General features: G+C 34.9%; 1 pseudogene; it reads left to right on the top strand.

The window, feature by feature from the left end:
• Nucleotides 1-812: 812 nt before the first annotated feature.
• On the top strand, nucleotides 813-26,983 carry LOC129741564 (serine protease grass-like; annotated as a pseudogene).
• The last annotated feature ends 487 nt before the right edge of the window (nucleotides 26,984-27,470 follow it).

Raw genomic sequence — 27,470 nt, 5'->3', positions numbered from 1 at the left:
AAAAGCAATAGATAGTTTGTAGGCGATTTCGGTAAGCCTATCCATCATACTGGGTAAATTTTTTACAGCATCGAAAAATTTTAACATTTGTACATTTATTGCTCGATTTTTCAAATTTTATATGAAAATCTAAAACTTTAAAAATCAAGCTTGAGATACGAGAAATTGTGTCATCATCATTAAAAGATAGTTTTATTACATTACATTGAATTAAAAATTGAATCAGTGCTGTGATATATGATTGTTGTATCTAAACCCGCAGTTGCATGATGCCCCGTTTGACGGTATCTCATATTCAAACCAAATCCCTGTTGCAAAATCATTGAATTTAATAAAATGTTAATGCTTATGGATTCTTTGAACCATCTAAGTCTTTCTTGCAAGTGTTTTGATTTTCAAGTAGGTACTAAAACAAATTTGATAAATTAAATAAAAAAATATCCTAAATTGTGATTTTTAATAAGGATTGAATCGTAAATTGCTACCTTCTCCCGCATTACAACTGTTCTACTGGGATTTTTTTGAATATCATTTTCGGAGTCCCGATTTTACATTAAAATTTTAGGTCAATCAATGAAGTTCACGATTTTATAAAATTTTGTAAACTAGTTTGATTCAATACCCCAAGCAAATATTCATCCCAAGCAAACATTCATCTCGCAAATATCTGTAACATGGGCATTGCAAGGAATTATTGACCTTTGTCTAACAACTGGAAAATCCAAATAGACGAAGATAAGATGTCACTGTGTAACGAACAGATGTTTCATCCGTTTTTTCAACGATGATCAGTCAGTGCGGGTTGAAGTTCAGTACAAGTTGGACGTTGGTTTTCTAGAGAGCTCTTGATAAGTTCTGCATGGTAGCGAGACAGTTTGGTGATACGTCCTTGTGAGTTCATACTCCGTCCTGTTTGGGAGAAATGAAGAGCGCATTTCAGATTTTGGCCACTTTGCTGCTGGCGGGGATCAGTGCAGGTAATGCCGGTGAGTTAGTATTTGGTCATGGTACAAAATAATAAGAAATCATCGCTAAATTTCGAGTGTTTCTATCTTCTTAGACAAAGTGAACTGATTGTGAACGACTTAACCCTAATCCACTCTTGAGTGTCAATGTGACACTATTGAAAGTTTGGCGTCTTCGGGAGCCCTAAAGTAATTCTTGAAATCCTCAATATTGCATCATTATTTTTTTATGGACACTTGAAGCCCAGGAAAAAATGTCCCTAATCAGACCTTGAGTGTCAATTTGACACTCCTCGCTTAAAACCGCTTTATCTCTCTTGTTTCCCAACCGATTTTTACAAGATATATAGCTTTAAAATCTTTGTAATGTAGCTCAAATATGTTTCTCAGACATTTTTCACCAACAACACGCGCCAAAAACGCTGAACCTTCCTAACTTTGTCTAATTTCGCTACCGACGGGTGAGCGAAAACAGACAAAAACGCAAGCGTCCGCGTAAAGTTTCTGGATTTATTTTTAGTTTTATACCTATTTATCATATTTTTGTAAAGTATCGCAGCGCTAATGTAATTAAACCACCAGAATCGGTATGAAATTGGCCTTCTGGTGAATATAAATTTATTGCGGAAATCATGAGTTAATATACTCAAAAACCAGTGTGAATGTGCAAAAACCAGTGTGATTTGAAGTGCAAGAAAATCTGAGAAACTGCAAATCGACAAAAAGTTAAAAAAACAGCTACATTTGAAAATTCGTCAAAAATTCTGTGTTTTATATTGTGACAATTTTGAAATTCAAAAATATGTCAAATTAAGTCAACTTTTCAATCCAAAATTAATCTGCTTTGACTTGAACAGTTTTGACGGTTCATTTATCGAAAAGTACGGTTTTTACACCACTTTCTTACATTTTTTGTGATCATGATCTTAAAAAAAATTTAAAAAAAAATGTATACTTATGTGCAACGTAAAGCTTCTAACTTCAGCTTTCTTGGAAATCAGGTAAAATTTTGTTTTGAGCAATCCATAGCTGTTCTATTTTTTTTTCCGAAGCTTGTATTTTCGATTTTTTTTTCTTAGACTATATATAACGGAAAATTGAAGTGTAGAAGCTGAATAATGTTTGAAACCAGGGGTGGTCCTAGAGTTGGCTCTTGGGGGGGGGGTGATTTTAAAAATTTTCAAAAATCAGTCAATAAGATGGATCGTAAATATTTGGCGAAAAAACCTTTATTTTGAGAAACAGAGTTGAAGAGAGGGGGGGAGGACGTGCGAAGGGATTACAGTTGCAAATAAACCATGTATTTTGTAATTTGAAAAATTTGAAATTAGAGAAAAACAGTGAAAACTTTAAGCAAATTTTGTCAATACTTATTTTGATATACTTTTATAAAACCTCACCAAATTTTTGATGATTTTCATTTGCAACAATTCCAAAACAATTATTTGAGAAAAGTGTTCCTTAAAAATAGCTCTGAATTAAAAACTGAATATTTAATTGGAACTTCATTTTTATTTGTTTTTTCTTGAATTTCAAGCTATCATACTAGATTTGTTATTTTATTGTAACTGAATCCAAAGAAATAGTAACAAATTTACAACGAATAATTTATGAAAAAAGTGAAAAGTAATATTTTTTCTTCATGCTCTCAATATTTTCAAACTTTTTGTATAATATTTGAATGAAATAAATGAATATTAAATGTTGATTTCTGAAAGTAAATCTTATTTTAATATTTCAGTGAAAAGTCTTAATCAGTTGCAATTGAAATAGTGAAACTTTCAGATTCAGATTGGATTTTTTAACCTTAATTATTAGGCTGGATTTCTACTCAAAATTTTAATTATTATTGTAAAGATGAGCTAAAAACAGTATCGACGATTGGTGTGAATCCTGAAATCCAGCCGTGTTGGTCAAAAATTAGAAAAATGTCTTCCGAATGTTCAACATGAGCGAATGCCTTGTTTCCGAGAAAATAGTCGGGGATGACGGAATGGTTTTATCTCACCTGGGAGAAATTAGAACATGGGCATGTGTTTAGAGACTATGCTTTAAAAATGAATTTTTAAATAAATTTCTGAACTCAATTTTTAATCAGGTTTTATCCATCACCTCTAGTTTCAGAAGTAGTGTTTTCAGTATTTTAAGAATTTTAATTGGTCTCAGAACAACTTTATCGAAACCATTTGTTACTTGATTACAATAATTTTTAAAGTTTAAAACTAAAGAATGTTTTTACTTATAAAAACTATTAATCATTGTTAAAATTGTTTTATTGTGATAACGGCTCAACTTTATGACGCTTTAAGAGACATAGGTATGTAAATGCATAAAGGCTTATGACGTAAAATATCACAGTAAACGAGACTTCGGAAGAAAAATAAATGATTAATTTAAAAAAAAACTAATTTCGAGAAAACACATTTTTAATTTGATGTGTTTGTCCATTTTCCATATATTTATCTAAAAATTGGTTTTTTTTTCCAAACGTAATTAAAATTCTATAAATCTGAATAATTACCAAATTTTGAAGAATCGTTTCATATGTATAAATCAAAATCGATCATTTTAGCTACGTCGAGGCAAATACAATCAAAGCTTTTTTTTTTCAAAAATGTTCCAAAATAAGAAATTATTTTTTAATAAAATTCTGAAATTTAAATGTATCTTTTTAATTTAAATTGTCTAGACAGTTTCGGTATCTTTAATATCTTAAATTTAGAAAAAAAAATATGGGCTTTGGAGATGCATTCTGTAAAAATCGGAGCTTGCAATGAAAAATAAATCAAGAAATCGAAATGTAGTATTGGATGTAGGCAACAAAAATCGAATCTGTTCAGGTGGACATCTGAGGAAGGGAAGTAGGGGTTGCCAAATATCCAAACTTGTGCACGGAGAGGTAGAAGGTGGTAAAAATCCTTCTCAGTTATGGTCGAAATAAGTTTGCAGGTATTTATTGAACATACCGAGTATTTCCTGAACATTATCAAAAAATGATCAGACTATAGCTAAAGTTTTAACGAAGTTCGTCTGAAAAAGCATTTTCACTAAATATCTAAAAAGCGAAAAAAAAACTCATGAGCGTCAAAGAATTTATCAGATTAGTGAGACGTTGTTTAATGACAGAAATACGCACGAAATTAAATTCCATATTTCGCATGATCACAAACTTTTCGCCGATACACCATACTGAAGGCTGAGCCCAAACTTTTGATCGATACTTAAGTAGCTATTTTATCTATTTAAAGCAAGTTTTTAGCACAAAATTTAAAATGAAAAAAGATTCAAATGCAACTCAAATTTTTAAATTCGGTCTACTCAACCCTAAAATGATCGGGTTTAAATAAAAAGTGCGATTATTTTGAAAATTTCCAATTTTAAGCCAAGTTTAAGTCATACTAAATTAACATATATGTAAATTTTTCCAATATTGAACATACGAAGAAGGTTTTGCTCATCGACTTTAGAATGAGATCAAAAGAAATGCAATAGGTATGTCATAAGATGACTGAGATATGACCAAACAAATTAGCTTTTTTTTGGGGGGTGATCCCAAACTTATAGCCGGCAACGTATATGGTCAGCAAATTCGAATTCAACGCTGTAAGTACCTCAGAAAAGCTATTTGGTGAAATTCGGTCCAGGGAATTGCAAGTTACAGCCGTTTTAGTTCGACTGGCCGACTTTTTTTTAATTTTAATTAAGTGATTAATTAATTCTTTTATTGACCAAACCCGCCACGGAGTGGAAAAATTTGAGAATTCGAAAGTACACCAGCTAGGAAAAGTTCTTAGTTTTTATATAAAATCCATCGTTTGCGAGTGCTTCGTAACGCTTTTTTGCCGCTTGGGGGGGGTGATCACCCCGATCACCCCCCCCCCATAGGACCGCGCCTGTTTGAAACACATATTTAAATTACAATTCATAGTTTCTAAAACTATAAATTTTGTAGAAATCGGTTCGGAAACAAGAGAGATAGATTGATTTTAGTCAGTAGTGTCAATTTGCCACTCCAGTGACTATAACAAGTAAAATTTCAGAGACGGATGAGGGTTTACTAGCGAAAAAATCACCTACTTGAGGTATCTCAGGATTGTCAAAAATGTTTTTCAAGAAAAATTCAATTTTATTCGAGTTTGGGCATAAAAATTCGAAATCTTGTATCACGAGAAATGTCTCCTCATTTTGAGTGAGTTTCATGACAAAAAAAATTTGGAATTCCCCAATGGCGTTATCAGCAGTCCGCTGGCCGGTCCAACAGGAATTCCTATAATTAAAATTTAATTTGTTTTGTCGTCATGGATGCACGCATTTGCTGATAACATTGAAATTGTCTTTGCGCAAAACATTTGTTCTAGAGATCAACTGAATTTACTCTTTAAAAAATGTAGGGGAAAGTCGGGCAAGACGGACACTTTCAATATTTCGAAAATTACAATGTTTCGAACAAATCTAATGATGGGAATATGTTCGTCTTCGTGTATCAACACTTTCGAGACCTTTTGTTTATTTATAGCAAGCAAGGTCCCATAAAAGTAAGCAAAACAAACAAAAATTTTGAAGATCCATTATCTGATCTAATTTTCGCTCCTCATAAAATTATTCATAACCTGCAAAATTTTCTAAAATTTCAACCGTTTTCAAATGTAGAGTGGCTTCTTTTTAACCATTCCCAAGTAACACAGATCAAGCTAACTAGCATTTCGATGTTTTATTATGGTTTTATTATGGCTTTTTTATGCAGCTCGTTTTATGATGGTTTTATTATGGTCATGCAAAATGCTTATATTCTTGAATCGACCATCTGTTTTCAGATAGTTTTGAAAACGCTCATAAATCTTCCATTAAATATACTGTTTTAGTTATTTAGAAAGAGTTAGGAATGCCATGTTTAAACTATAATCAAACACAAACTTAGAAGTTTGCTCCATGCCTTCTTTTGCATGTTCTATAATAGCACTCAGTGCCTGATTATTAAACTGCCATAAAACTTAGTGACAGTTTTCGATCAAGTTGTCAAAACAGGACACGCTCAAAATTTGTTAGCACATATTTGAATTGGAATTCCCATTTTTACACATTTTTGATAAGTTCTGTGTGTTGATTTTGAGTTAAAATAATAAAAAATTATAAAAATCTATGAAAACTTCGAATTACCGGAAGTGGAATGAATAACTCTACAATATGAGTATTGAGTTAAAGGGTTCAAACAGGAGGAACAAAATTTGTTGCTTGACGCCATCAATGATACAAGATGGCGGCTTCCGCTTTTATTTTCAAAGTTTTAAGTAACTGAAAATATCATGAAACCTTCTTTACAATGTTATTAGGTGAAAGTAATAAACGAGTAGAAGTCGAATTTCGTTGTCCGTCGCCATCTTAAATTCCAAGATGGCGGCTACCATTCAACTTGGAAATACTGTAAATGACTGAAAATCGCCTCAATCCCTCACAATATGGATATTAGTTGAAAGAGATGAACCAGTAAAAGTCGAAGTTCGTTATTTGACGCCATCCAAATTCAAGATGGCGGTTTCCGCTGAACTTTAAAATGATGTATATGACTTACAATCGTATGAAACCCCAACAATATTGGTATTGGGTAAAAGGGCTAAACGAGTAGTAGTCGATTTTCTCTTTTCGCTTTACTCTGAAATGCTGTAAGTGATCCAAAATCGCACAAAACAACCAAAATACAGACCCCGATCGTTTTTGGCAACATTCGATTTTAGAAACATCCGATTTTGGCACATGTCCCTAAATCAAAAAAATAACCGAAACAACACAACCTTATAGTTTTCGCTTTAATAGAACCAATACAATTTAGACATATTAGCATGATAGACATAATACAATGACATAAATAGCAAATATGGCAAAAAACAAAAACTATCGACAAAACACGAAAAGTGCTAAATGCATCAAAAACGTGATAAAACGTGTAGCCTACTAAGTAAAAACAAAGTTGGGAAAAAAATCGTTCGATTTTGACAACACAAAATGTTCGAGCGGGTTGCCAAAAACAATCAGGATCTGGTTCTTCTAATTTATCCCTTTCAACGAATACCAATATTGTAAAGCTTTCGTGCGGTTTTTAGTCATTTTCAGAATTTTAAAGCTCAGTGGAAGCCGCCATCTTGGATTTCAGGATGTCGTTTGATAGAAAACTTTGACTTCTACTCGTTTGGTCCTTTCACACAATGCCTATATTGTGGGAGTTTCATGCGATTTTCAGTGTTTAACAGCATTTTAAAGTTCAGTGAAAGCCGCCATCTTGGATTTCGAGATGCACCTGATAGCAAAATTTGACTTCTTCTAGATTAGCCCTTTTAGCCAATACCCATATTGTGGGGGTTTCATGGGATTTTTAGTTATTTACAGCATTTTAAGGTTCAGCGAAAGTCGCCATCTTGGATTTCAAGATGATCTGATAGAGAAATTCCACTTAAACCGATTAAGCCATTTTATCCAATGACCATATTGTCGGAATTTCTAGTGACTTTCAATAATTTCAATCATTTTATAGTTCAGTGGAAGCCGCAATCTTGGATTTCAAGATGACGCCTGATAGCAAAATTTGTATTCTACTCGTTGATCCTTTTCAACTTATACCCATATTGTGGGAGTTTCATGTGATTTTCAGTGATTAACAGAATTTTAAAGTTCAGTGGAAGCCGCCATCTTGGATTTCAAGATGTCGTTTGATAGCGAAATTCGACTTCTTATAGTTTAGCCCTTTCACCAAATACCAATATTGTGGGCCTTTCATGCAATTTTCAGTGAATAACAGCATTTCAAAGTTCAGCGGAAGACGCCATCTTGGATTTCAAGATGACGTCGGAAAGAAAAAAATTTGCTTCTTCTAGTTTAGCCCTTTCAACCAATACCCATATAGTGGTTGTTTAATGCAACTTTTTGTCATTTATAGCATTAAAAGTTCAGCTGATGCCGCCATGTTGGATTTCAAGATGGCGTCTGATAGCGAAATTCGTCTTCTACTCGTTTAGCCCTTTCACCCAATACCAATATTGATGGGGTTTCATGCGATTTTAAGTCATTTACAACATTTGAAAGATCAGCGGAAGCCGCCATCTTGGATTTCAAGATGGCGTCAGACAACGAAATTTGACTTCAACTCATGGTTTATTCCACGGGTGATTAACAACCAATCCGTTTTTATTTAAAATGTCTGTCCTTATTTACTGTACTAAGGAATAACAACTCAGAAATTAGGAACTCATCCTAAGCGTGTTATTGATTGGCTTGCGAGAGAAACGTCAAATCGAATTGACTAACGCCATGTTGGTTGCAAAATCGAAGGGTACAAAATGACGCCATGTTGATGGATTTACAATGCATTGGAAAATATTTTTACAGGCCCATTTTCCATCAATTCCATCATGATTGACCATCAGATTTGACGAGGCGCATTTATTTTAAGATACTATTTCATACACATTTTACCTAAAATCTTGACTGGCAGTACAAAAGAGGCTCATAATATGGTTAAAACATTAGTATTTTGTCTATTAATTTTACCAGATCATATCTCTATAATGCAATCATCATTCATCAACCATTATGGTTGCTGGAAAAAATAAAAATAAAACTCCGATAACTTGCAGAATCGAAAAAAACAAAAATGCCTAACATGTCTAATAATAGCTTTTTAAAAGCTTTGGTGACCAACATTGATGACCAACAATGATATGTCATGGTGACGTTTCTAGGGTAGGCTTTATTAGAGTCCAGGTGATGTTATAGAATGCGCTTTAGCTTTTTATGAAGATTAATGCTATAGTCCAAACGAAATTTTGCTGGCCATAATAAAGCTAAAATTGTTACTTGGGTTTGGAGGAAAATCAGCGAATTTCTCGAATGGCTTGAACAACAAACGTTTTGAAAAAAAAAAGTTGCTAAGGCGGGTAAGACGGACACATAGGTTTCTCCAGGTATTTTATTTTTTTTCCTTGGTTTGTTCCTCCATCTGCCTTCAGAAGACCTTGGCAAGAGCAGGCAATTGTCGGTTGAAAAGCACTAACCATCTCAAACAGGCCATAAAAACTGTAAAAACATGATCTCCGCTAAAGAAAGCGCCTATAAAATACGAAATTTCGAAACCACACTGTTTCGCTTCTGGACTCGAACCAGTAGGTTCCATTTTGGTTGAGAAACGTTTTCAAATGCTTAACTCACAAAAAATATCTACTTTTACAGAAATTTTTGAGGCACAATTTATCTTTTTTGAGCAGTGTACGTTTTTGAAAAGTGTAATTTACAAGCATGGTTTGAATAGCTATAAAAACAGTCTTGATGAAGGAAATTTACTAATTACAACGGTTAATTCGATAGCAAACAACCTAAACTGCCCATCTGCACAAAAACTGCGATGAAAAAAGCAATATCTGATTTTCTATTGCGATTTTACCTTAGGGCATATGGGTGGTCAACATTTTCAACAGGCGGGCCAAATTTCAGAAATGGCCAAAATGGCGGGCCAAAAAAAACAAATTGTTTAAAAAAATAATAATAACAGATTTTTGAAAACGCAATAAAAACATTTGCCTAGGTCACATCAAGTTAAGATTAAGTTTGCCAGGTTGCCCGGTTTTATCCGGGTTTGCCCGGATATTTAATGCAAAATTTGGGAAAAGTCCGATCCGGCTCGGTTGCCCGGATTTCATTGAAAAATGCTCGGATTTATTCACCTTCTTTGCCAAACAAAACGAAATAAAAAATAGAATTATAAATGTTTTTTATTTATGCATCCAAAACGATTTTTTTTTAAGTAATTTCTATAAATATAATCATGAAAGGTTTTGTGGAAGCCTAAAATACGATTTAAAATCTGCTTTTTTGCTATTAATTTGCATTGATATTGCCTGAAGTCTGAGGTCGACAATTTTAAAATCAAATGCCCATATTTTGCCAGAGTTTTAGATTAAAATTATCCGGAATTCTGGAAATCTAAGTATAGATTCATCTTTATAAGTCGTTTTTGTTACTTGCATATTTTTACAATTTTTTCTCCATTTGAAAAATGGTGTGAACATTACGCAATATGAAATGAATTATGCCTCCCAGGTTATGTACGTCAATCTTTTCAAGGCATTTGAAATCTCATCGGTTTACAACGGACATTAAGTCAATTTTATGGTCCCAAATATAAAAAAAAACCACCCATTTTCAAAATTTTCAAGTTTATCGTTTTCCTTAGAGAAATTTGATATACAAATTTAAATAAACGCAGAATGCGATAATTAGCGTTCACAACCTTTTGAAATTTAAAGAATAATTTTTTCAACGAACTCTAGTTAAATCACAAATAATATTGATTTTTCAAAGTAAAGCTTAGTTCTTTTAGAAATGGGACAGTTATGAATGCGTGTATCTCAAAAACCTTTCGTTTGATCGAAATACTTTCTATGAAGCAAATGAAGGTAATCTTATGATAATTCATGAAAAAATTTGAAAAAAAGTATTTATCGATTTTTGTAAGATTAAATTCTACTTTATTCTTGGTACCTCCCATCGGCCGGCGCACATTTTTTTCAGTCATGATAATGATCAGTTTTTCAAACTAAAACTTCGTTTAATCTGTATTTTAGGTGGCTACATCCTCCTCCTTCAACTTATGCTACTTTTCGGACCAAAACTTCTCTTTAAAGTGGAACTGAGGGCAATTTAGAGGATACAGCTGTTTCGAAATTAACAAATTTGATTATTTTTGAGTCACTTTTTGAGCGTTTTTGATGGAATTTCTGCTGGCAAAATCTGGCAATAACGAAGTAAAACCAAAACGGAATAAATACGAATTTGAGTCTTTTTTAACCATTGCACCTTTTTCAAGTCAAAATTTTGCTAAAAAAAATCGTTCTTCTGAATGATTTGTCAGAACAAAACCGGATAACTTCCTAACTAGTTATTCTGTCTAGTTTTTCATTATTGATGATCGTTATATGATTTTGACTTATGCTACTTTTCGGACCAAAACTTCTCTTTAAAGTGGAACTGAGGGCAATTTAGAGGATACAGCTGTTTCGAAATTAACAAATTTGATTATTTTTGAGTCACTTTTTGAGCGTTTTTGATGGAATTTCTGCTGGCAAAATCTGGCAATAACGAAGTAAAACCATCACGAGATTGAACTTGAAGTATAATCGGTTAGTATAAATCGAAGTTTGCGAAGGGTACATACAAGATTACTCTTTTTCGGCTTTGGAAAACAGCGAAAACCATAGTTTTCGTTTTGAAAATTTTTGTTTATTTTCCACAGGAGCAGAATTTTGGCAAATCATTATATTTTAGACAAAATAACCAGCAAATACATACTTTAATATAATCGGGACCTTGCCACGAGTAGACATGGTATAGGATTCAAACGCTGGAATTTGTTTAAAATAGGGTAGGTATTTCATAAGTTTTGTCGTTCATCAGAAATCATCTGTCCCATAGCCTCGGAACAGGCTATACAGCTTACGAGCTGTGGAACTAGCAAAAATTTGTTGTTTGAGGTTAGGTTTGAATGACTCATTACCAGGCAACATTTTCAGCTTATCGGAGAATTTTTTTTTTTTTTTTTGGGTGATGTGTTTCGGGTTGGATTCCGTTTTAATAGAATGGTTAACTTTCATCAATCGGACAACTACATAGACGGCACACGGATGTTCACATTTATGCTGATACTACCAAATGAAAGCTAAGTAGAACCATTTTCACTAGGTCACCTTGTAAGATTGAATTATGTGTTTTTAATGTGGTTTAGATGAGAGTGTTGTTCAAGGATTTTTAAGTCATTTCATTTGCGATCCAGAAATTATTTTTCTAAGTTTTCTAGAGCTTCGTAGAACACTTGCCTTTTTGTGTGACTATCCATCTTTCTTGCTATTTTTTGAGCCAATCTACTTCTGCTTTATTTTATACCCACAAAACTTTTCATCATTATGTGAAACATGGGTGGGTGTTCAGGGGGTGTTAAAGGAATCTAGTTGTATTGGATAAGAATGATTTGAGAAGCGGAAGTGTTTGAGTGAAGATGAATGAGATACCTTAGGGGAGCGATTTCTTCCGATTCTCAATTTTTCATACTGTAGATGAACAAATTTAATTTTGACTGTATACATAATTTTTTTATTGACATTTTCACAGATTTTCTTTTTTAACACCACTTTTATCATACTGCCGAACAACATGGCACTTGATTTTCCAGAATTTAGCTACCTTTTATTGATCTGATAATTCTAGTAGATGCCAACCGAATTGTATAAACACCAATACTGGAAACATAACGCAGAACTAATGATATTATATATTGCACGCAACGCACGTTGTTTTAATCATTGTTATTAAATCTAATCATAAATAATAGTTTTTAGTATGTATTCCTTTTGGTGCTGAAATCTTATGGAATGGAAAAATTCAAAGGATTTTGGTGCTGTATTAATAATTTTTCTGCTCTTTCTAATCTTTTCAAAAGCGAGCAATGGCGCTATAACCATGGTCGATGACCTGAGATGAAGGTACAAAGATCCAGAATTAAACAGTGTATAATGGTTAAAGAAATTTCTTTAATTATTGTATTGTTAAATTTGGGACTCTCTGTAGAAAAACCTCATTTCCATCCCCTGAAGGAAGAATCGCAAGGCCCAACACCAAGGAGCATAGAAATATCTTAGCATCTATGCTCCCAACGAATAAATATCAAATGAATATGGGAACGTATGGTACTGTTGTCCACGTTTCTTCCTCCCCTTGTTCCAGTCGTCTCTGCGTCCAATACTGCACAGTGGGCCCGGCCTTGTAAAGATGAATAGTAAATGTATTTTTATTATTCACCGGGATGCTGACAAGATCTGGCTGTGTATGTATCATAAGCATAAGCATAAGCATTATCGGAGAAATTTTTTTTTTTTGGAAATTTCAGCGATCTACCCTTAGTTTTTTGCTTATAGAAAATTAAAAATGCTGGTATGAGACTTGACTTCCCTGATGACCCTTAGCCGAAGTTGTCGATCATGTGCTTCACTCCAATGCTGGATTTGAACTTTGTGGGCATTTTTGATAGTATTTGCATACTTTTCCACCACTCACACACAGTAATTCTTCGAATAATCAACGGTTTTGTCAGCTGTCAATTTGATACTGATGGATTTTGAATGCAACTGTGCAAAATTATTTTTTCCCTTTTTTCTTGCATCGTAAATATCTCAAAAACGCGTAAATTTTAAATTTTGAAAAAAATTTGTCGGATAGTTTTTTTGCAGGTAACAAAATTTTGAATGTCCAATCACTAATAAACGAGTTATAAGCAAAAAAAATGTCCCATTTCTAAAAGAACTAAGCTTTATGGACCTTAACCTCAACTCAATCCAACTTTTTCCAAATTTTTCAATATCTCGATTTGACAAGTGAACTTGGAAGGCCTTCTATGAACGGAATAAAAATGAATTTGAGTCTTTTTTAACCATTGCACCTTTTTCAAGTCAAAATTTTGCTAAAAAAAAATCGTTCTTCTGAATGATTTGTCAGAACAAAACCGGATAACTTCCCAACTGGTTATTCTGTCTAGTTTTTCATTACTGATGATCATAAATACAGAGCAAGGTGCCAATTAATATATATTTGGATTTGGTTTAATTTTCATAAATATATCTAACCTTTTCTGTCGAAGCTTAGCAAACAATATTCAATTGGAAAAAATCACAGAGCAAACTTTCGATATTTTACATCATTTGCAAAAGTTATTAAGTTTGGATGGATGAACGAAGTTGTTGAAATTGAATTCATGTTACGAATGGTTGAAGTTGATATAAAAGTATTAATTGAATTATGATATTGATAAGTGTTTAGGATCGTAACTACTTGCTATAAAAAAGAGCCACTCTAGCGACAAAACTTAAAGTGAGTTCTCTCTTGAGAACTCACTCTCAATCCACCGATCGTGTGATCGTGCTGGTCTCAATATAGTAGAATTGTTTACAAAGCAAGCAATAAAATCAGTTCGAAGCAACCTCCAAACAGACAACATCGGTCTATTTAATTCCCCCCGGTCGGCTTGGTACTTTAAGTAATGTTTGGGAATAAAAGTGAAGATTTCCTCAAATCGATTCGGTTAAGTTTATTCTGGAAGAAAATATCAATCTCTAGTGTGCATATCACTCCACCTCTAGTGCATTAAAAGAGGAGTTATTGGGTAGCCTTTATTGAACCAACGGACAGAAAGTGAACTGTTGCACAAATTAGTGCTTGATTGAAGTGTTCCCCGGTCGATCCTAAGAGTGAAATACAGTCCACTCGAAGTTTTAAGTTTTGCTTGGGACGATCTGGAACAATAAGCTTCGGTGATTTTTTATGATTTTTAAACGATTTTGATACGATCTTACTACCATAGCCTCTGAAAGGTAGTAAGACTTCTTCTCATTATTAAAACTAGAGTCCGCTTGAATGCTCTTTATACAAATGATATGTGGTCACCAAAACCCAATCGGAAAACATTGAAAAATGTGTGATAAAATTTACAAATAATGTGTCAAATACCGTACAATTTTGATAATTTGAAAATTGTTATTGTAGCCTTTTTTATAAAATTACTAGCTGACCCGGTGTGCTTTGCTACACATTCCAAAAATAAATGTAATTTGTAAAAATTCATTCAAATTTAGATTTGTGTAAGCATTTTTTTTAAGTCAAACCATCATAGTTCAGATCCTACAACTTTGAAATGAGAGCTGCAGCTGGAGTTCCGATTTGCAATTCAAAGATGGTATATAATATTTACTGAAACTTGATCTCTGATTTGTTTTTCAAGATCTGAAATTTGTATTCTGTGTAAAGCTTCATAATGACTTAAATAATGTCAAAATTTATGGATTTTCTTCATTTTTTTCCCAAAGTAGTTACGAACTTTCATAAAAACATTTGTCACATCATTATTTGAGTTATGCCAAATATCCGTAAGCAAAAAAAAATCTCTTATAAAATATGGTCCCTTCTTTATCTTAAACTTACATGGGAGCTACCTCATCTATTCCAATTTTGTCCCCCACTGCTTGAAGAAGGTAGGCTGATTTACTCGGCTCGAGTTTACATAAATTTCTAATTGAAAGAAAAAGATTCGCATTGTACTTTATAGAGATATAATTTTGAAAACCGATCAATAGCGTGATTCGGGACAATTTTTTGAGTATATTCCTAATATTCTGTATTATGACCACTTCCAGCTCCTGATTAGCTTTAGATGGTGTATTTTTTGGAGTTAAAAAAATAAGCTATAGAAATTTGAAAAAAACGATGAAAATGATTTTTACTAACCAAACAGCTTTTTTCACTATCCTCGCCCTTCGAAGCAGTTTGAATATCTATCCTTTTTGCGCCAAAATTATGATAAAAAATGTTTCGGACTAAACTAAATCACCTTCAAAGAATGTGTCTTTTGGGGATGTCCGGATCGTTCACTACAACTCCTACTGCAGCACTAGAGGCTCTGTTTTCTATCAAACCTCTACACTTGTTCCTAAAACAGGAAGCCTTCTCATGTGCTTTTCGTCTACAGGCAGTTGGTCTCTGGCTGTCAGGAAATATCGATAGATCATCGAGGCATACAAATGTGTGGCCTGAATTAGTTAGATTAAACAAGTTTAATCTAGCGCCAAACGATTTAACACTCTCGAGTTGTTTTCCCTACATGGGGTTTAAAGTCAAATTTCCTTCTCCTCAAGAATGGTTATCAGGTTTCGTAGAGGACCAAATGTCCTCTCATATTGTATTCTATACTGACGGTTCATTATCAAACGGCCGTGCAGGTGCAGGAATTTACTGTCACGAGTTGAACATAGAATATGCTCAACCTCTAGGAAAAAATTGTACAGTCTTTCAGGCTGAGCTATATGCTATTATGTATGGAGTGCAAATTGCACTTCAAAAGAAGATTATGTTCAGAACAATTTACTTCTGTTCAGATAGCCAAGCAGCTATCAAATCACTCAGTGCTTCCAGTTCTAGATCAAAACTGGTAATCGCATGCCGGAGAGCAATCGAAGAACTTGCTGAAGGCAATGGATTAAACCTTCTATGGGTACCCGGACATAAGGGAATTTTTGGAAACGAATGCGCCGACGAACTCGCTAGAGCTGGGTCGGAAAAGGAATTTTACGGACCAGAGCCGGCTGTCCCAATATCGCCATGTTGGTTCAGAAACCAAATTCAAACTTGGTCCTCTAACCAGCATGAACGATACTGGGAAGAGTTGGACACTTGTCGTCAAACTAAATTATTTTTTGAAAAACCATCTCCAATCATATCGAGTTACTTATTAACTTTAAATAAATCTCATTGCAGCATCTTGATCAGAGCACTCTCCGGTCATTGTAAACTCAACTATCACATGCACAACATTCAGCGTGCTGAATCTCCAGTATGTGGTAGTTGTGAATCAGATGTGGAAGATCCCTTCCATCTTATATGTAACTGTCCCTCATTTGCCAGACTACGTTTTCGTACTCTGGGATCTTACGCTTTAAGCGAATCTGAGTTTAAGAAATTAAACTCAAAAAACATTCTATCATTCCTTACCGAATGTAGAAAAGAGCTTTAATGCTAATAATCCCTAGTGGAAAGGCTTTATGCCATCTTAAATAGATTGAATTTATTTCTTCCTTTTATAGGTTTTTTTTTCAGGTTTCTCAGGTAAATGATGAAATCTTGGATAAAAAAAAAGGCTAGGCACAATTTTCCCGTATGTTTGGATAACGTGCCGCTATTAAGCCTACCCCCATTCTGATACCTGAATACCCACTGCTTGAAGAAGGTAGGCTGATTTACTCGGCTCGAGTTTACATAAATTTCTAATTGAAAGAAAAAGATTCGCATTGTACTTTATAGAGATAAAATTTTGAAAACCGATCAATAGCGTGATTCGGGACAATTTTTTGAGTATATTCCTAATATTCTGTATTATGACCACTTCCAGCTCCTGATTAGCTTTAGATGGTGTATTTTTTGGAGTTAAAAAAATAAGCTATAGAAATTTGAAAAAAACGATGAAAATGATTTTTAATAACCAAACAGCTTTTTTCACTATCCTCGCCCTTCGAAGCAGTTTGAATATCTATCCTTTTTGCGCCAAATTTATGATAAAAAATATTTCGCCATATGCCAAACTCGTGGACATGAGACATTAAAGCTTTAAGTTTTTCCAAACAACACTTTTCATGGGATGAAAATTATCGATTTTATACAGTGCAAATGTCTTTTTTTCTAATAAATTTATTGAAGCAAAAAATATAAATATTTAAAAATATATCAGTTGCATCACTGAATAAATTCTCAGCGTTTTTTTTATTTTCTCTTTGAAAGTCAAATATTCAAAAATGTTGGCAAAAACAATTTCTAAGTAAACATTTGTCCCGTATATTGGGGCAAGTGTAAATGCAAAGTTTATTTTCAGATGCGTCAGTGTAGTGTAATGGCTTTAAAATGGATGTAATACGTACTTTTGTTTGTTTGTTTTATCAAGTCTCATTGATATATCTGCAGTATTCCTGCAGTATAAATTTATGTTTGTTACTCCACTTTTAACGAATGCTGTTCAAAGCAATTGGCCTTCATTACAAAGACATTAGACAATTTTTAATATCCGCTTCCGTTTCAACATTCAGAATACCCCTTCTGGTCTTTCCAACATATTGAATCATTTTGAAGATGAATTTCTTAAAAGTTCGACGTTTGCCCTTTCCCCACCGTGTAAGTTAACAGGTGGGAATATTTTTTTAACACATAAAAATTCTGCTTCCAGTTGAATATCAGTTCTTAAGTCTCACTTTTCAAAAAAAGAAGCGGATCAAAAGTCTTTTTTATGCAGCCATGTAACACAAAAACACTTTTCATGTTAAGTACGTACTTGCATTGTTATGTAGGCAAAAAGTACGATGTTTTTTTCAGAATTTTTTTAAAAAAAAATTCCATTTTCATTTCTAAATTCGTTTTAGTTGTGCATTTGGGCGAGGCAACAATTTTTAGAAGAAAACAATATTTTTATTTTTTTGGTAGCAGAGAAAAGTTAAACGTTTGAACATGCTCTAGTGTTCCTTGAATAAAAATTCTTTGGGAAAATGAATTCCCTCACTTTTGGTCGATAAAAATCAGTTTATTTCACTGATACCTTTCACTTATGCACACGTCAGTCCTACCTTATCCAATTTAAAGAAAAGGCTCTTGATCAGTTCATGTGTCGGATCGGATTTTTTTATCTTCTTTAAATTTAAATGGCGCTTGATAAAACTTGTTCATGTTCAACAAAATGTTTTCAATCTATCTCTGTAGAAAAAATCTTATTCATATTTCTGTTATCAATATGATTCAAAAAAAATCTTGTAGGCAAAATGGGTTAAAAAATTGTGTGAAAATTCTTTACTTTCTGTATTTTTTTTTTCAATTGTCCGCAAAGTGTCATACCATTATTTCATTAGCATCAGAACTAAATTTATATTTTTTAGACAACAAATGCTACCTACATTAACACGAACTGTTTTTGCAAATCTTTCAATTGGTTTTTATTCGATTGATAAAATACCAATCCGTGTCACATCTAGGCGTCATTTTTTTTCACGTGCTGTGTACAATTAAGCAAGAAAAAGCACATCTAGGTTGCATATCACCCCCACGTTCATATGATGCCATGACTTTTTAATTTCAGATTTTAGCAAAAAAAAATGTAGGTATATGTTTTATTCGATCGGCAAAATGTCAATCTGGGTCACATCTAGGCGTCATTCATAACCATGTGCTATACAAATGAGCTAGGAATCAAGTAAAAAAAAATCACATCAAGGCTTCTTATCGCCACCCCTTGCATTGAAAATATGCTTGGTTGAGAAATACGCGCCAAAATATTCCCACTGATCAGTATGCTACGCCATGGTTACTATCCTCTCGCGACGTTGGCTCGACGCCTCGACCATGGAGGCGAAAAACAAACCACCCAAAGGAAATAAAAAATCTCGAGAAAATGGATGTCATGACTTTAATTTGTTTCGAAAAACTACAAATTTTGTATGGAAACCCCCCCTCCCTTAATTCGGATGGGGTTTTAACTATTATAGAAACCATCTCCGGCCCCAAAAACCCTCAGATGCCAATTTTGACGATGATCGGTTGATTATTGTGTGGCGCACGAATGGATGTATGGGTACATCATACATTCTCTCCACGTGAATAGATTAAACGGATACCGCGTCATCCCACTCAAGCGTGCAGCGAGTCAGTCAGTCGGCGAGCAAGCGAGTAGGCTGAGTAGTGCGTGTCGTTCCCGCTGCAGTTAGCGATCCGGTGGCCCAATGATGCTACTTCCGAGCTTCGGAGCTCCGGACAGGTATGCACATTTGGCGACCGTGGCAGGTAATTTCTTTTCATCATGATAGGAACAGAAATTTCTTCTTCTTCTTCTACTTGAGCTGCTTCACGGGCAGCTCGGGTTAAGGGCCAGTGACTTTGACTATATGCCCAACATAAATTTGAAAAAAGGAATCGAATCGAAAAGGTAAACAAATGTGGTCAACGGTTCACGGTGAATTTATTTTAATCATTCTTGCCTAAAAATCGAACAGTTTTAATATTACTCATTGGAAAAAAAAACTGTGGTAATATGAATAATTCGAATACTCATTATATGGTCGCGATTCGACCAGACCGAACTGAACGCCATAAACTTGATTTCGAGAAAATCGAGTTCAAAGTTCACAGCCCTACCAATTGATACCATTTTATTAGATATCTCTTTTAATCATTTTATCATTACATTTAGACTCTTATAAAGCCTTCGAAGCTATACTGGTCGATTTCTGATTACACATCAAGCCGCAAACTGAATTTTAATAGCAATATGTTTGCACCCAGTTCACTCTGGTCGAACAAAAATGTTTAAAAAATCGCCATGCGTTAACATTTGACTGGGCAATTTGTTCTATAAGTAGGAGCCTACTAATAGGCGCTTTACAAGCAGCACCCAACGAGTATGGTTGATGCTTGGAAAATGTTTTTTTTCGTTGAGCCAGAGTGAACCGAGCCATACAAATTTCGCACTTTTGAAATTCGGAATATCTTTGATTGTTACTAACCGGTTCCGTTCTGAACGACAGTAAGCAATAAAATAAAGTATCTTTTATCGTTAAATGTTAAAAACTTTAACATCCCCTTGAGTAAATTTGAAAACAAAACTCAAGGGATTCGGTTCAGTCTGGCGGAGCGAAAGTTTAACAATTGCTTACAATCCGAAATATTAAGTTTTTAGCCCCGGGAACGTTTATTTTCATTCAATTTATCAGATATTAGTTCGTGACGAGCCGGAGAATTGTTTTGAATCGAAAAAAACCAACACACATAAGATTGTTTCACACAAAATCAGTTTTCATTATCGAAACAGACTTTAGTTTTTACCTCTAAGGTGGCTCTCAGTTCACTTTGGCGCAACGCATTTTTGCCATTTCCACTGTCTGCAACATTGAAATTTTCTTATAAAATCAGAAAAAATAGGAAAAATGTTCTGATTTTCGTTGGACAGGTAGTTTATCATGTTTCGCATCCGCTGCAATAGATAACTCAATTTTTTTCAACTTGGCGTTCAGTTCGGTCTGGTCGAATCCCGGCCATATGAAAAGTAGTTGAAACAAAAGCACAGATTGAAGTGAAAAAAAAAAACGAAATTTTAAGCAGTCGTAAGGGCAGCTTGATGGCGAGTTGAGAAGATAGCCTGAACGTATCGATAGAAATTTCCAGCGAGTTGAGAGGACAGCTTGAAATTTAAAGGCGAGTTGAGAGGACAGCCTGGACGTATCGATAGAAATTTCAAGCGAGTTGAGAGGACAGCTTGAAATTGGTAGGCGAGTTGAGAGGACAGCCTATGCTTGCGAGTTGAGAGGACCGCAAAGTAAGAACAGCGTATTGAGAGGACAGCTGTATTGAAATAAAGGCGAGTTGAGAGGAAAGCCTGTGAATTGCGAGTTGAGAGGACCGCAAAATAAAAACAGCGTGTTAAGAAGACAGCTGTATTGGAATAAAGGCGAGTTGTGAGGACAGCCTGTGAATTGCGAGTTGGAAGGACCGTAAAAACAGCGTGTTGAGAGGACAGCTGTATTTTATTACAAGTCGAGTTGAGAAGACAGTCTATGAAATGCGAGTTGGGAGAACTGCAAAATAAGCGTGTTGAGAAGACAGCTACAGCGAAACGGCGAGATAAAAGGACTGTATTTTAATGTAAAAAAACACATTCTGAGCATCGATGTAAGCGTGGAGGTTTTATAATGGAATGTAGAGTAAATAATCTGTTAAAATAAGATAACCGAACGATGAGAAGAACGGGAGATAATAGAGTGGTGAAACGGTTGGAAGATATGAAACTAGAAAGAAGAAACAAGGAGAAGATGTTTGGGTGAAAAATATAACAAGATGAAAACAATGGATAGAAGAAATTGTGTGGGAGATATGGGTAAATGAGAAGATTACAAGATAAGAAATTTATATGATGGAAAAAAACTAGTTGATTAGAAGATTAAAAGATCCAGAAAATAAGTGGTGAATATCAGAACGCAACAAGTATCGAAAATTAAAGATTTACTAATAGAAAAGATGGAAAGCGATAATATAAGATGAATGGCAGATAAGGGAAGCTGAATAAAGCTATTAAAGTATATCCCTTTAAATTATGCAAGAGAGCAGGTTAATGAATGAAGAATATTTAAGTCAAGAGTACGACAATCGAATCATAATTGGATGATTAATTGCACAAAGCTCAGATTGAAACAAATCTATAGAAAGACAATAAGCTAGAGAAATGCATGACCTTCATGAAGTACGATTGAATGAAATCATAAAATTCATGTGAGAAGAAAAGTTGAATCAGCTCAAATTTATTCGTACGACAGGTCAGATATTAGAGGATACAAGTAATTTTAATTGGTTCGTAGTATGCATGGAAAGTCTGCATAATTGGTTTTGACGTGACATGTATGATAACTCATAAGATATAAGAAAATATGTTCGTCTGGCATGCCTGGCTCAAATATCTATTGGCAGTTACAAAAAAGTCACGCGGTTCCTTAAGCGCTTCGTGGTGGTGGTGAATGTGATGTGCGGTTTCTTACACTTAAAATGTGAGAGAGCTGATAAGGCAAAACTCGCGTTGCGACTATAGTTGTCACAATTACAGATTTTACATGATTTGACCCGAAGACTATATACTTTAAACATTTGAAATATGGTTTGAAGCTTACTAGACAAATCAAACGACCATTTGCTTAAAAATGGTAGTACGCAGATTTAGGTAATCTATTTTATGAAATGGTATTATAAGCACGGAGTTATCGTCTATAAATGGAATAGGAAGTATTTGAATATACAACGTTTACAAAATTAAAATATTTCTTTGATTCCGCTATTGATATAATATGGTTAAGATAAAAATAACTGTATTAATAAAAGAACAGACTTGAATTTGCCAACACTGGTAACATATTTACCAGCTTAGCTAAATAAATTCTTGGAATGCTTGAAAGAATGCTTGGATTGCTACACTGCCCAAGCAACCAGAATTCCCTTAAAAAGGTTCCATAAAAGCTTAATCAGCTCTCGTTTGTGTCTGAAGAGAATGCTAATCAGCCCAAAATTTATGTTCTTGAAGCTACTTTCAAGTTCGTCTAAGTGGCTGGAGAGAACGCTAGTCAGCTTCTAAGAGAATGTCAAGAAACTTCTACGCGCCGAAAAATAAATCCGATTGACAGATTGCTCTGACAACCAGATTTCAGATTGCTAGGTTGCCGGTCTATCAGGGTCTATCTCATTGGTTTTATTTATATTGTTTGATTACAAAAGCTGCTTAACGCCTAGAGAGTGGAACCGTTGCTCTCTAGGTTCCATTCAAACTCACCAGCCACTCAACCAATCCAGCAATAGTTCATTGCCACTGTAATAATTAGTATTTAAACTAAATGCGATTTGAGATGATTGAATGGGTTGGTCAATAGATTGCATCTTATTTCGTTTCAAGGACTTTCAGTACACCATATAAATAATTAAACAAAAATTCTCATCATCAAAAATTTATTCGAATATTTTAACATTTATAAGAATAATTCGAAAAAAATCTTGAATTCCATTTGTAAATATCAGTACAGATATAAACAAAACAAATACCATGACAAGAAATTAACAGACATTTTTGACATGTCGCTTAGAATTCCCATATAGGTTCTTCAAAACACTTTCAAGTACCTTAATGGTGCGTTTTAGTATGTTACGCGACCGTTATCGACCTTCTTGAAAGAAGTTCCATGAAAAGCGCTTAGAAGTTCCGTTATCGATAGTTTAACCTTTCTAAGGGCGATGGAAGTTTCTGAGTAACTTTTACGCGACAAGAGTCACCTGAAGTTCCCGTAAAACATTTTTTCAGCCAAATGTGAACTTCGGAGTTCCATCTTTAAGTAAAAACGCGACTTTTGGTTGCTTGGATGGAGTTCACTGAAGCTTTGGAAAAACATTCGTTACAGTCATCATTACGATGGAAAGAGCATAGGCGATCCTCAGTAAAATTTTTTGAGACACAGCGTCAACTAGTTTGTTAATGGCAGAATCAATCTTCACTTTAGACGTTCTGCCTCCCCTTTTGGCCAAAGCTTCAAATCGTCGGTGAAAAAGAAATAGTTTTTCTTCTGAGAGGAAGGGAGATGTGTGGCGCACGAATGGATGTATGGGTACATCATACATTCTCTCCACGTGAATAGATTAAACGGATACCGCGTCATCCCATTCAAGCGTGCAGCGAGTCAGTCAGTCGGCGAGCAAGCGAGTAGGCTGAGTAGTGCGTGTCGTTCCCGCTGCAGTTAGCGATCCGGTGGCCCAATGATGCTACTTCCGAGCTTCGGAGCTCCGAACAGATATGCACAATTATATTTTATAGAATTTGAAAGAAGGTGGAGAGACAGGCATTAGTGCGCCAATAGGAGAAAGCTTGATAGGTGTTGAAATTTTAGGCTAGAGGGCATGTTGATGAAAAGCTCCCATGAATTGCTCCCGCCTTTGCTCTGCATTAGCTAACTATACATGAAAAACCCAGAAAGAGAATTCCCATGTATAGCGAGCCCAATGGTTTGAGAGCGTGTTTTTACGCACACTTCAAACGAGCAAAAACGTAGCAACCCATGGGCCTACTGAGCTTTCCTTATGCGAGAACAGTTCTATCGACGTTGCCATCTTTTCAGATTCGCTGCGAATAGTTGCTACTTGTCGATTTTTTCGCATTTCACATTTTATCTATTCCGCGTTCTAACTTTTTGGCCTAGTGTCAATTTTTGAACCGTATTTTTCTTGTTGTATTTTTTCTTTTATGCCAATGATTGTTTGTTATATGATTTTAATCGCCGTAATTTGTATGATTATAATTTTAACGGCATGTGCGGCGGAATGAAAACTAGAGAGAATTTATTTTATAGAATTTGAAATCGACAAGTAGCAACTGTTCGCAGCGAATCTGAAAAGATGGCAACGTCGATAGAACTGTTCTCGCATAAGGAAAGCTCAGTAGGCCCATGGGTTGCTACATTTTTGCTCGTTTGAAGTGTGCGTAAAAACACGCTCTCAAACCATTGGGCTCGCTATACATGGGAATTCTCTTTCTGGGTTTCTCATGTATAGTTAGCTAATGCAGAGCAAAGGCGGGAGCAATTCATGGGAGCTTTTCATCAACATGCCCTCTAGCCTAAAATTTCAACACCTATCAAGCTTTCTCCTATTGGCGCACTAATGCCTGTCTATCCACCTTTCTTTCAAATTCTATAAAATAAATTCTCTCTAGTTTTCATTTCGCCGCACATGCCATTAAAATTATATTCATACAAATTACGGCGATTAAAATCATATAACAGATGATCGGTTCAGTAGTTTCCGAGTCTATAGGGAACAGACAGACAGACAAACATTCATTTTTATATATGTAAGTTAAGGAAGTAACAGCACTGGAACAGGAATCAATCGCAACACACGCACCGGGTACACACGCTGGCACCCAGACAGCATGGTCAGCGATATTGAACTCCAAGTTCAAGTAAAGAGGTTCCCGTTCCCACGAGACAGCAGCGAAGACGACACCAGCCACGCGAATTGTCGCTCGGTGCGAATTAGGGAAAACGCGAGGGAACCAAAGGTTTACTATAGAGACAATAAATCATTACTGTTCAGACCGCGAAGCCGTGTAGTTCGTAGTTTAGTTTTTTAAAAACGAAAATTCCCGTCTCAATAATTTAACTTGTATATAGATATGAGACCTGCAGAGCCGAAGGGGTATAAGTGCAAAAATGATCGATTTTAAAAAAATAATACCAAACGATTCTCCAAGTTAAATTTTTTAAATTTATAAAATAATATTCGCATATTTTTACGTTTGAAAGAAAAATGTTTCAAAATGTTCGAAAAATGTATGGAAAATGGAAAAACACAACTATTTTAAAGCGTGTTTTCTCGAATTTAGTTTTTAGACACTTTTACCCCGTCGGCTTGTATCACTTCAAAGAGATTTTCAGATCTGTGTGTTGAATTTATTAACAGTAGATTAAAAAATATTTTTCCAAATGATATTCGCAAACCATGAAAACCGAAAACCGAATTCTCAGATCATGATTTTTTTAAAATGAGCTTCGCGGGCCACAAAAAGTTGGTCGCGGGCCACATGTGGCCCGCGGGCCATGGTTTGGCCACCCATGCCTTAGGGTGGCCATCTTACCCGACTTTCCCCTATGTTTATTCACCCATAATCGTAAAATTAACCATTTATTTTTTCAATTTATTCGGGTTTCATCGACTTCTACCCACTCTGAATATTGATCATTTTATTCGCAGACAGCAATATAACCCATACCACACCAATCAAGTTTCCGACCGAATGTGGCGGTATTGTAACCGATCGAATTGCGTATGGAAATGCGACCCAAGTTTTTCGAATTCCCGTGGATGGCTTTACTGAAGATCAACATATCTGGAGAACTGGCCGACGGTTGTGGAGGATCCTTGATCCACGAGCGCTACGTCCTAAACTGCTGCCCATTGCCTCAAATCAACTGAGCCATTGTAAGTTTTGTTTCAATATTTTTATTTAATTTTAAAACGTACCGGATAATTATTTTGTGTATACCCCTGCAGGGTAAAAGTGCGACTGGGAGAACACACCAAGAGCACCGAAATTGACTGTAATGTATTCAGAAGCCCCAATGGAATGGAATTAGAATCAGAATGCGCTGAAAAGGCAGAAGACTACGGATTCGAATTTATTCTAATACATGAGGCTTACAGCCCCATTAGACATGGCAACGATATTGCTCTGATAAGATTGGATAGAAACGTGCAAATGAAAGGTATAAACGCGTTTAAATCTCTCGTCATCCTGTCTAACTATTTTTTTTCCCCCAGATCACATCCAACCTATTTGTCTCCCGGTTACGCCAGAGTTACAATCGGCTGTATTAAAACAATATCTGGTAACCGGTTGGGGAAAAACCGAAATCCTACAATCTTCGGACGAACTGCTAAAAGCTATTGTACCCAGGGTAAGCCACATTGATTGTTGGAAAAAGTTTTAAATGGCCACGCTCCTTTTTCACCGAAAAGGACATGTGTGCTGGAGGTGAAGGCTTTGTGGACTTTTGTCTAGGTGATTCAGGAGGTCCGTTAGGATACAGTGTCCCGTATTACAATGTGGTACGATTCGTGCAGTTTGGTATTGCTGCGCGTGGAATTAAATCATGTGGTGAAAGAAATATGCCCGGTGTATATACTAGAGTTGGTGCCTACATGGATTGGATAGTTGAAAACATTGTGCCCTAGATAGTCGACAGGCGATGAAAGCGGTACCGCGTTTGATTTCACAGGAGTTCTAATGAGATTTAGCTAAAATTTCAACCAAACTTAGACAGAACATAAGAAGAGATTCGATAGCTTTCTACTTCCATTGCCTTTTGTTTACAATCATTGAGTTGCGTTATACCATAGCTGAAATAAAGACTTTAGTTTGAAATATAAGTAAATTTTCACGATCAAGATTTTAATATTTTTTTTTCTTATCTTTCGTCCCGTTTATTCATATTTTTGTTGGAAATTGAGGAGTTTTGTGCCTCTGTCTGTTATATGAAATTTTTACTTTGCATCTATTAACCCGACCTCCACATAAAATAAAGGGTGCACCATCAGGATGTATCCGATTTCAACGTCGAAAAACTCCGCCATTTTTTATTTTGACAGATACACATTTTTGAAACGCTATTTAGTGCCATTTTATCTTTTTTACCTTTCATAGTTTTATTAACTAATCCTTGTCACTTAAGATAACACATATTTTTGAATTGTTGAAAATAACAATTGTGCGGGAATTACTAAATGATACTAGAATAGTTCGTAGATAAGATGGTCTACTACACATACAATCTAGACTACAATAGTGAACTTCCTTGGAGGTGGAAATATGGCAATAAG

The sequence above is a fragment of the Uranotaenia lowii genome, chromosome 2 (genome assembly GCF_029784155.1).
Source record: "Uranotaenia lowii strain MFRU-FL chromosome 2, ASM2978415v1, whole genome shotgun sequence".
NCBI lineage: Eukaryota > Metazoa > Arthropoda > Insecta > Diptera > Culicidae > Uranotaenia > Uranotaenia lowii.
The sequence above is the reverse complement of the archived record's forward strand: the minus strand, read 5'-3'. Positions and strand labels throughout refer to the sequence as shown.